This window comes from Camarhynchus parvulus, chromosome 4 (genome assembly GCF_901933205.1).
Source record: "Camarhynchus parvulus chromosome 4, STF_HiC, whole genome shotgun sequence".
Taxonomy (NCBI): domain Eukaryota; kingdom Metazoa; phylum Chordata; class Aves; order Passeriformes; family Thraupidae; genus Camarhynchus; species Camarhynchus parvulus.
The window spans coordinates 63,527,072-63,539,619 of record NC_044574.1 but is presented as its reverse complement, the minus strand read 5'-3'; positions in this window follow the sequence as shown (position 1 = coordinate 63,539,619).

Below are 12,548 nucleotides of genomic sequence, written 5' to 3'. Positions count from 1 at the left end.
ATGTTGAACGCTCTGTTATTCCTGCCCTGAATTGGCAGCTTGGGCAATATTCTTATAGGAGAACTGGGAGAAGCTAAATCACATGAATCCTCCTATCATCTCATGCTCAGATGGTTGTGGGCAAAATAAGTATTTAAATTATAATGCCTGTTCAGTTAAACTCATTTCTTCCACTGCCAACCAGAAGCAGTAGGATTTCAGGAGTTAGCTCTCCTCTTGTGCTACTTGTAATTATACATTTTCTGAACTGCCATTCATACTTTACTGTGCACAAGAGGGAAAAGACCTTTTTTAGCTGGAGGTCTGGGTATACTCAAACCTTTTGTGGGATCTCCAGTGGGTGTCCAGAGATCATTCAGTGCTCAGTGGCACTACTGGAACCCAGATTTATTCTCTTCCCTTTTCCAGCTGTGCTGGTACGCACAGTCTCACAGGTGTAGACATGATGGAAAATGTAAAGCACAAGAACACAAATCAGAAAAGCCTCTATACTTGCAATGACAACCTTTTTAAGTCACAGCATCTGATACTATTTTGTCCTTTCCAAACTGAAACTATTGGCAAGAGCCTTAAAAACTCTTGTTGAGCTAAGAGCAAATTGCATATACAACCAACCCGATGGCAACCTGCATGCACGTGTTCATTGCTAACCTTCTGCTACGTAATCTGCTCTTCAGGAACTGGTCCTTTTTTCTGGAAAACGTCCTTGGATCCTTCCTCATCTATTTTGTCTCTGGCTCACCAATTAGCCTCTAAGGAATGAGATGAAGGACTTCTACACTTTGTCAAAAAGCATGACCCTTTCTTTGATCCTATTACAAGACAGCAGCATTATTGGGAGTGTTTTTGTTCAAAAATGTTCATAATGTGCACTTCTCCAACATTCATCACAGTTACTGGCACCTCGCTTAATCAAAGTGAATAAAAACATCAGTATCATGTTTTCCACAAAGTTTACACTTGGCAGTTACCCACACTTCCCTACAAATAATGAGCTCCACCAACCTAATATTCCCAGGACTTTTTTTTCTTTCTTTTTTTTTTTTTTTTCCATACAAAGTAGGGCACATAAAAAAAGACAACCTGGTCTGTCAAGTGGCTGAAAAACATCTACTAAGCCTTATCCAAATAATGAAACCTCTCCTGTCAGTCCATGAGACTGAAGTTCAAGTCTTAAAGGCTCATTTTCAATATCTCCTTGCATAGTAGAAATCCAGGAAGAGATTTTTATTGAGAATAAGCACAGCCTATGTCCATGTTGCTGCTGAATTTAATTTACCTCTATGAGAAATAACTGTCTTTCTTTCTGGGAATTGCAAATAGTAGAATATATTAGTTTCCTCTTTTTCTATTCCTATTTTAAATGAAGGCAATAAGACTCTAAAGATGAAGGTTGGACACAGATGGAAAGGGACAAAGTGACAAGAGTAAGCAAAGCCCAGAATAGCAGGGATCCAGTGACACTCGATCTGTTCTGTGAAACTGGGTGGGACTGCTGGGACAGCCTGGGTGAAGGGATTAAAGTGGATCAAGTTAAAGTGGGAGAATCCACAATGAGCCTTGTGAGATGCAAGAAGATTGATAAAAACCATGCTGGATGGAAATTGTTGCTATGGTTCTCTTGTAGTCTATCACACCAGCTGGGCCCTTGAATCCTTGCTGCCTCCTGCAGTTCTGTGACACACAAATGACCTCATCTGAGATACCCCTGTAGATAAACAGAGTCCAAGGGAGCAGAGGCAATGGGCACACACTGAAAGGCAGGAGGTTCCCCCATCTTCCACTGTTGGGGTAACCCAGCACTGGCACAGATAAGGCTGTGGAGTCTCCATCCCTGGAGCTGCTGCTGTGGCTGACACAGCTGGAGCAGGGGGGCTGGATGAGATGACCCCCAGAGGGCCCTTCCAGCCTCAGCCATTCAGCGATTCTGCAACACCAAAGGATTTCACTCTACACTTGCTGCTGTGTGGGTGTTGTGTCACAAATGCCTTAAACTCAACTTCTGTACATTCTCAAAAGTCACTGGTGAGATAATTGTTTGACTTGCTTGACTTCCTTGAGGACAAATTAGATTCTCCTCATATGTGCTTTACCTTTCCTTACATTATTATCTTGCTCCTGTAGACCTTGTTCAATGAGGCAAAAACCCTCTGACTTTAATGACAATATTGCCATAGTTACTGTAGGACTGTGCCCTAGAAAATCATCAAACTTTTCTCTCCTTTTTTTGTAATTTCCATTTTAGAGGCAAATTACTTGTGGTGCTTCCTGCAGTTTATTTATGCTTCAGAGTGCAGGAATACACAACTTGCAGCTCTTTGGCTGCAAAGCCCTTCACCTGCTGATAGCTGATATGATTGAAACCCAAGCCCTGATGTTCCTAACTCAATCTTGAATTTAGCCTGGTGCCTTGTGAGCAGCCATCCAGTCTCTCTGCTCTCAGGTATGACTGGAGGGGCTTCTGCTGTGCCAACTTGACAGCTCTAGCCAACCTTGGCAGCCTCTGAGTTTTACAGGCTGCTTTGCTTTGAAAGCAGGCTGTGATGCTGGGACCAGAGTAAGTACAAAATATGTTACCATCAGATATACAAACAAATCTCTGAGGCACAGGAGATGTTCTTACAAGAATGTTCTGCTCTACTTGGTTCAGTCTCCTTGGTCTGAAACTTTTGAACTATACCAGAATTGGAGATAATTCAAAAGCTGGAAATATAAATCTCTTCTTGTAGATGCTCAATGTCATTTTCAATGAAAACTTAATTAGTTTTCTCTCCCTGTGACCAAAAAGCATGTCTTTTCTACTGTCAGACCTGGAAGAATTATGAAACGTAAGCACAAGTAGATGTCATGATGCTAATGAAGCTTTGTCTTAGTTTCAATCCACTCTATGCAGAAGCAATCAGACTAAATCACACTCAGTAAAAATAACCCACACGCAAAAAACCTAAACCAGCCCAAAATCCTATTTTCTCCTATCTTTGAGGAAATTAAGGCAAGAGTAAAAAATGAAGAGGATTTTTACTGTCTCTTGACCTCTAAAACACATAAAAATAAATATGTAAATAATATTTAGCTTAAAGCTGATCACTCTTTTTTTCTGGTTGATATTTGACTTATACTCAACAAGAGCAGCCAGAGGAAAAGTCCACTGCAGGAAAGGAAATTACTACAACAGTTGTTTTTTTTTCCATGAATACTTAAGAGAGTCTTTGTTCATGTTCATGAACTATATATCTCCTTAAAAATAATTTATTTCATGTGATGGTTTTTGGGGAGTATCTGTGGAAACACTACACATGGGGATGCAGCTGTGAAATAACTCCTGCTTTTTCTAAGCTAGTTTGAGATAATTAGGTGGAGAAATAGCTATTTCTATTGTTTTTCTTTTTAATATAGAAAGAGGGATGTGCACTTGATCAAGGTGTGAACCAGAGGACAGGTTAACTCTGAGATAGAGAACTCAGAGTTAAGGTCACTATAGAAAGTTTTAGGAAATACCATCTTTGTATGTGCATGTACTTTCATGCCATGCGTAGAATTTAAATAATTTCTTATATTCATATGGTAAATATGTGCATGGTGATATTTCCTTTATTGCACAGAATTTTACCTTTCCAGCTTGACAGAATGTTGGGATGGCTTCCCTCTAAGAGCAAGTGGGGATGGCGTCTAAATTGCTCTGAATGGGTATGGAGGGAAAAGGAGAGAGGAACAACATCTCCAAACTTCAGTACGATGATGGATGTGGAAGGCTGGTGATTTATGCAAGTAGTCAAGGCTGCCTCTAAGGTAGGATGTACCTCCTGCAGGCTGCAAGAACAAGGCACAGGCACTTAGCAGGAAACAGAAGAACAGAACATGTGACCACTGAAATGAAGCTGTACATGAATGCCCTAATTGTTTTGTCTTACCCCTACTGAATATGACGGCAAACCTTCTACAAGTAACAAGCTGACGAAATGCTTGTGTTTAAACTCAAAACAAGGTTGCAGTTAACAAAATATATCGTGTAGAAGTGTTTGAACATTTTATCCTAATATTTATTGCCAAAATTATTGCCTGTAAGCCCTTAACATTGAACCTTTTCACTTTGTTAACTGCTTGACAAACAGAGAACAAAACTGACTGTCTCTGCTGAAGAATGCAAATATCAGAGAAGACATAAATACAGACACACCAAGGGCAGGCAAAGAAACCTGCCTGAAGTCATTCTAATATTCCCAGGCAGCGCAGGCAAAATTAGGAAAAAAATAACTGAAGGGGATGAAATAGGAGGATCAGAAAAGCTGGAGGACTCTGGGCTAAGGAAGTTAAGGTGAAGATCAGGGGGCTTCTGAAGATCAGTGAGAAGCCAGACAGAATTTATGAATATGGAAGGGATCTCAGTAATGCCCTCCTCGCTCACTAAACCAGTCAGAAATTAAGATGCTCTGACATACACTGACATTTATCTCCTTCCACTGTTCTGATTAAAACTGGTCCACAGTTACTTGTAGCTTTGCAATGTGTTGAAATGAAGAAGGAAAAAAGTACTTTTGAGAGCAGTTAATTTGGAATTAAATTAGTTTCTTCACAGATCAGAAGATATGTACATAGCAGAACCTCATTGATTTATACCAGAATGCAAGAAAGAGCAAAGGACAGTGAGACATTACTCCTCATAGAATTGCAAAGCCATATACCAATCAAAAGCAATCAAAGCAAGAGAAAAAAAAGAGTATGAAAATAATTGTGCTCTGAATGATCTTTTAAGAAAGATTTTTTAAAGGAAGGTAGAAATAAAACATTTTGGGGTTCCAGAAAGTAATTTTCAACATAGAGTTCATTCAGGGAAGTTGGCATTTTTCCATTGACTTCAGCAAGGCCCTTTCAAACCTAGAAGGTACCACAGCTCACCTGGAGTAAGTCAGCTGTGCCTTGAGGGTGATGCAGAAGGTTGGATAAAACACTGGACTAGGCACAGGCTGTTGCCTGAGGAACAGAGATCTTGACCCTGCCAAGTCTGAGAGAAAAGTATTCCAACCAACACACATATGAAAATAAGAAAATATGAGAGATGGAATGGGAAGAAAATTCCTGCAGAACAACATGGTTAAAACTTGTTTAAAATCAAAGGTTAAAGCCATCCTGTGAAAAAGGAAGAGAACTCCAGGCCACTTTTGGTTCAGTAAAGAAATAAAGGCAACAATAAAAACAAAGCCTACTTGTAAATCTAGGGATGGAATAAATGAGATAGACACCAGCAGAGATGACAGGTTAGAGTACAGGAAGTTCATATGGCTTGCTAAAGACAAAGACCCAAATCCATGACGACTAGAGGCAAAAACCTACAGCTGTTAACAGAGATAGAGAAGAGTTGGAACTGCTTCATAAATATTCATCAAACTGAAAAAAACAGGACAGTGCACCTGTCCTGTGAAAACAGGTGCTCTCCAGCCTATCAGTTGTAAAGAGGATGTTAGACTACAGCCATGGGGGATGCATGCTTTTTAGTCAGGCAATCTAGATTATTTCTACCCAGAAGCCTAAAATTTTGGGTCAGCAATTTTTACTGATTTAAATTTTTTAATACCTCTTGGAATACCAGGGCACTGATAGAACACTTAGGTACCAAAATCTTGTCCCAATATTTAAAACCTTCTCTATGATACTCTTTGCAAGTGGAGTAAATTCATAAGGAAAGCACAATTTGGGAAAAATCAAAGCGATTGTGATTCAGCGTGGGAGAAAGGAGAGAGGTAAATGTATGCATCTGGCCTGACATATGTTTTGGCTCAGCTCTGTGAAAGGAAAAAGATACATCTTGTAAAGAAATGTCACAAAGAACAAGTGATAAATAATGAATAAAGATTCTGCTTTGTTTGTTTATAGAATATCAAGAGCATCCTGCTAGGTGCATTTTCAATTATCATTCATTCTGCACAGCCCTACTGTGATTGCTTTAACCTTGATTTTAAGACAGCAGTAACAGTAATGTGCAAACATATTGGTACAGCCACAGTAGCAAGGCAAGAATGGTGAAAAGTGTATTTATAAAGCAGTAAAATCACATTAAAACTGCTATGCAATAAAAACTACATTGTAGCAGCATCTGGGAAAAGGGTATTCACAAACCAATAATATCCTATTAAAACTAATGTGCAATAAAAGCAGATTGCAGCAGAATTTCTAATAGCCTTCAGACAGGGCTCTGGAAATGGGTTTTTGACCTTTCCCAGTACTGCTGGCTTCAACTCAGCTCTTGGGGCACTGCTCAGGAAGCACCCAGGACACAGCTTGGGTTAAGTTACCAGGTTCCCCCCACCCCCCACATTAATCAAACTCACAGATGTGATGAGTTAACCAATTAGGCAGCAAGTCACTTTCTCTAAAAGGACACTTGAATCTAATTAAACTATTCTGACAAAGAAGAGAATGAAAATATGTGTCTGCTTCAAAATAAATGTTTTCAAATAGCACATGGCTGTATTTCCACAGATGTTATGCTCTTGCATCCAAACTGCAGTGAATATAATAACTGCATTTGATAATAAATAATGGGATCTTTTTGAGTAACTGACTTTGCTTACAATTTGAATTACCTTTGTTGAATTTTTCCCTATGGAAGCTGAATCTAAAATCCACCCAAGTTCATTGGAGTTTTTGCATGCCAGTGAGCAAATGTCAAACTCTCCACTGCTCAGATCCTTTTATACTAAGGGAACCTGATACAGAAAAGAAACAAAAATTAAAAGTAAACACTGGAAAGTGAAATTAATGTTTGTCAGGGCTGTGGTGGCTTAAATTCAGAGGCTACTCTGCAACTGTAAACAAACCTTCATCAAGGTAAGCAGCACACACAAAGCCATCAGGGAACAACAAAGCTCCAGAAATGTGCTCAGGAGACAAAATACCAGCAAGAAAAAAGTGATGCAAGTTTGATTCTGTGGTGACATGGAGATATAGTGGAAGCTGCTGGGAGACCAAGTGGGTACCGGATGAATTATTCCATTAGGGACAACATTCCACTGTTATCCACTCTCCTGTGTTTCCTGGGGGTGCTGATAAACACCCTGCAGGACATGGGACAGACATGGGGCTGAGAACCATCCCTGCTGCAGGGTCTGACTGTGTGTTCCTGCCCCTGAGGGCACAGGGACAGGGCTCCTCACCTCCTGCATCCCACAGAAACAGATGCATGTCCTGTGCTCTGCAGAACAGGGGTACCTTTCTCTGCAAGGCTCCCAGAATCTCAGGTAACACATGCGTTTCCTCTTCATCTAAGGAGATTTCTGCCAGATTTCTTGAGCGAAATTTAGCGCTGCTACTACAGATACATCATGCTCCTTGTTCCAATGGAATTAATAACTACTGGGGACTATTCACTCTCAGTTAATGTCTTAGCCCAAACCAAAGCCTGGGAATCCACACACACAGAGTACACCATTATAAGATTGTTAATTCTTTACCAGAAACTCATCTTATGTACATCACATACATAAATGTGCTGGCCTCATGTTTTAAACATCTGAAAAAGCCAATTAGGCTTGTCACTGATCCCATTGTTTCTTTCTTTTACATTAAGGCTTCTTTATAGTTGAGATCCCTACATGGGATATGTCTCCAACAAAAATAACATAAAAACAAGGAGCTGAATTTTTTTCCTCTTGATAATGAGCTTCCAGTATGGTGCTTACAAAGACTCTGTTCTCATGTAAAGTAAGCAGGAGGGATTAAAAGAGCAACGGCTGTATTTTACATTCACTTATCAGCTGTGGCTCAGCTCTTCCATGAACTGTACTATCTCATTAAAAATCCACTGACTGTCATGTTGCTCAGTCAGGATATACAGGGGGCTGCTGTTCTCTTCTCTGAGTGACAGGCATCACGAGAAATGTGGTGGGCTGAATGACAGGAGTGGCTGGGGAGAATAAATCCCTAACAGCATAATGCAGTGGAAAAATATTCTTCCAGTGTAATTCCATTTATTTTGGCAGAGATATAGATCAAAGTCTGTAGGACCAAAATTTGGTTTGGTTTCATTTTTTTCCCCCAGTGCAAAAAAAACAAACAAAAAAAGCATAAACTGGAGATGCAGACAGCTCCTTTTTTACTGCAGGATAAGAACTGAGCACAGGATAGAGATAAGGACACACAGCCCTTCAAAGCCTGAGCACTGACCTTGAACTTCTTGAGGACTAACATCTCTGCCAAGCTTAGCATAACAGACTCTCTGGAATAATTTGGGCTGTAGCAGCCCCAGGTACAGAAACAACAACAAAAAAATTAAGTGTTTACATATTCATTTATTCTGGACTTTGTAAACTTAAGAAACCACAAGTCAAGGATGAAATTCAAATGGCTTCCTTTATCTGCAAGAGACTGCTGATATCTAAGCAAATCAGTTCTCTGAGGAGAAGAAACACATTTTGGGTGTTTGGGAGTGGCAGTGTTTACTTGGACGGGTTGCTGATGTCTGCTCTTACCTGGATGTGAAGGTGCTTCCCAGTGAAGCCACAGGAGACCACTCCATGAAGGAGCCCTCGATGCAGCACCCCAGAGTCCAACATTAGCACGTGCCCAAGTGCCCCCCTGAACTGACGCATTTCAACAGCTTTGGCTCAGGACATGCTTCCCAGTTACAAGAGAGGTTGCAAATAAACAGCTGGGATGACATTTGAGTGTTTCTTTAACTCAATTTGAGACCTGATTTTTTTCCACCAGGGACCGGGGAGTTTATTGCTATGAAAGGCTGGATCTGGGATTTGCACATTCAGCCCTTTCTACTGGATGAGTGCACGTCTGCCTCAGTCTTACAGGAGAATGCTGGTGATTGCAATTCTTTACTATTGAGATGACTTCTGCTTTGTAACAGGAGAAGTTTTTTACTACAAAATATGAAGTGGGGAGGAAGGAGGAAGTTTTCCATCAAAAGACAAAGAGAAATGATTGCTCTCCTCACAGATTGAAGTGCTAAATGGATACATTTAAAGTAACATAGTTCAGGCCTATGCTTTTTCTAATTATTCCCCTTCTCATAGGAAAATCACAATGATTTGATCGAAAATAGTAATTAGGAAAGTTGCTGTTGTGTTTCACATCATCAGCAATTAATCTCTATTTTCCTCACCCAGCAGGAGAGAGGAAACTCAGGGCTGCAGAAAGCCAGAGTATGCATTTCCAGGCAACAACAGAGAAAGCCAACATCAACCTGCTGCTGCCATCAGTGAGCTGCAATACCTCAACCCTGCACCAGCTCCCTGGCCAGGGAATGACTGTATTTGGAACACAATGTATCCTAAAATTCCCTCTTTCTATATCCACATCATACTGCTGCTGCTGCCCAATTCTTTGACTAGCCTCACCTCAGGGCCTCTTTAATCACTACCATTTCCAATTTTCTCTTGCTCATTGAGCCTGTGTGCTCAAGAATAATTTCCCCAGGGGAGATCTCTCTGCATTTTTTTTAAGGTTGATTCTCATTTTACATTTCCAGTGCAGTATACTTTTCTCACTAGGCACTATTTTGTTCTTTAATGTCTCTATTCCTGTGGTGTTTATAGTACCTGTCACCTCAGTACCACCTACAAATTTTATTCATGTTCTTTTTCCCCTTCTCCAAAATACAGCTTTTTTCAGTATTTATGATGAAGCATCTTTCCCTACCCATCCTTGCCTACAGAATAACAAGATCTCTTAAAACAATGACTTAAAGAAGTAATTTTGTTTAATTGTCAAACAATTGAGAAATGAGAAAGATCTCATTTATTTCCTTTACAGAGTCATTTAAACTTGTCTGGTTCATAAATTTGAAAAGTTTACAACTGAAAAATAGCACTATAATTCAATACTGTGAAGTCTGGAAAACAGGAACTGGTGCACATTTGTACCCCGTGGATAAAATATGTTCAATTTTCCCTGGCAAGGCTCAGACACCCATGTCAATGGCAATGTAAAACCTAAATTTGACTGCTTTTCCCTAACCATGGCTAGCTGACCTGTGCAGCCTACTGATACATTCCCACTCTTGACAGTGCCTGACCCATACCTATGTTTTTCCATTAGGAGATTACAAGCAACGTTTTTCCTACAATCCTCCTGAAAACGCTCATACTGAACAATAGCACAGAATAATCACTTAAATCTATGCTAGGAGAATCGAGAGGCTTTATTTTCCTCTTGACTGTAGAAGAAATTGCTAAGGTTTGGCAAGCTGCTCCTTATGTAAATGCTTTCTTTTCTCATCACCAATACAATGTCACAGTTATTTAAAGGTTTGCTACAATGCCACGAAAAAGCATATTTTGGTTGCACTTCAGAGACTGACAAGGATTATTTTTAAATTGGTAAGCAATGTAGTAGAGTGGCTGCAGAGTAAAGACCCAGAAAGGAGGAGATAAAAATCAGGTCTTTAGGGAGGTCCAGCTGGGACTATGGGGAGATGCCCTGAAATTTTTCCCTCCAGTGATTTCCAAACAGACAGAACAATCCGGAAGAAAATCACTTTTTCAACATCCCTGCAGCAACAGGGAGCTGGTTGCTACAGAAAGGACAGTGGAAACCTGAGAAATATGGAAAGTATCAAAACAAAAAGAGCTTTTAGGGAGGTGCTGCAGAAAGGTGGCCTTGCAATGTAATATTGCCTCTCTGTTACGGGTTTTAAAAATTAACAGTGCAAGTTACAGCCTACCAGACAATCTGTAGGCAGACAGCACCCTACAGTATCCCATAAAGATCAGTTTGTTCCAAGGAATTAATGTGCTCATAAATGCTATTCTAGAGCACAGAGACCCCTATGGAAGTCAAACTAAATCAGAATTACAGTAATTAAGCTTTGTACCTATAAGGGGGGGGTGTGTGTATTTTTTGTAAGGTCACTGCAGATAAATACAGAGAATAGCCTAGAAATGTTCTGCAGCCGTGGGAAAAGCATTGCTACACTCCATCAGCCTTAGATTCCTACAGAGATGGCACAGCTGAAAAGACACCAGCCTTGTGTGGAAGCTGGCTAAGTACTTTTCCATGTGCTTCCCAGATAAAAGCTGACAAAGAAAGCAATGAGAGTTGCAGAACTAACTCATCTCCTGTAACAAAATTCTGCCTGATAGAGACAGAGAACAAACCATCTCTGGGTCCCCAGGAAACATTATTAGTTAGGTGTAGGAGCTGCTGCCAGCAACATCCCCAAGTTCCCAGTGGGAAGAGCTTTTCAGTTGTGTCACAGGTCATGACAACAGAAGGAGTTAAGGGCACCTCACTTCCCTGGACATGACTGGGAACTTGGCACACCCCCAAATGAAAATTAATTTTTATCCTTCCTCTCTGGCCAGACTTTTTCAAAAGTAAAGCAAGCAGGTTGTAAAGCAAAAGCAGGTTCTATTGGAACAGAAGTTTAAAGTAGAAGTCTTGTGTACAGCCAGCAAACAGAGCAGTGCTGTACAAACCCAACCAAATTCTGCACAGGTACAATAAGCAGTGCCTGTCAGCCCTGGGAGGTCATGGAAGTGCAGATGAGCTCCAAGTGCCTTTCCACAGGCTTTGCTCTCACAGGAGTCTCACCATCTGTCTTCCCATGACAGGTGTGAATATATGAAGTCAGCTTGCAAACTTCTGATGAAATTAATGGGCTGTTTTATTCTGCTTCACGTGATCCAGAGTAATGTGTCTCTACGTACTGAATTGTAAGTATGACCATAAAAGTTAGAGAGAATATTTCATTGTCTGAAACTTCTTTATTGCAATAGATCTACTGGTTTACAACCATGGCTTTATACTCACTATTATTCACTTCTCCTGTCCTACACAACTTTATTCTCCTGGAATAACAAGGACTCTTAATCTTTCTATTGCTAGAGTTAAATGAGGAATCTCTTATCCAATGAAGGTAAGCTGGAACCCAATTATCCACCACCCGCCTCTGTGAGTGGGTAATAGAATAACACCAGAGCCCTCTGAAAATATTCAGGTAACGCTTTAATAGGACTTTCCATAGGCAAAGCAGTGTGAAGAGAAGCAATCCTGTTACCACTTCTGTAAGCAGAGGATGTATCACTACTCCAGCATTACTAAAAGAAAAACCAAGGCTGAGAGAGCAAACTTATCAAAAATTTTAGATGGCTAAAATTCAGGATTAAATTCAGAATTAGGTTATCAACAGTCACCTGATGATCACATTTCAGTATTTTCTAACCCAGGCTGCTTGTTTAGGTATCTGATGGTTTCTGACTGGATTCTGTCATTTAGTTTGACGGCCTGTGTTGTGGTTTTCCATTAAAACTGAATTACTCCTCGAACAAATAGTCACATTTCCAAACTCAAAATTGGTTTTCAGCCATTTAGACAAATGCTTATAGATCATGTTTGTCAACAGTGTGCACATTAGGCTTAGTAAAGTCATTCATTACACAGTGTGAAGAACAGAAGCAAAAGGATGCAAACACAGAAGACAGAATTTGTAACCCTCAAGTAAAACATCACTGCAGTGCTATTCCATATTTACACCCAATACTGGACCTCACATGTCTTCAAAATATTAATGTCCCACCTTACACACCTGTAAAAATCTATCT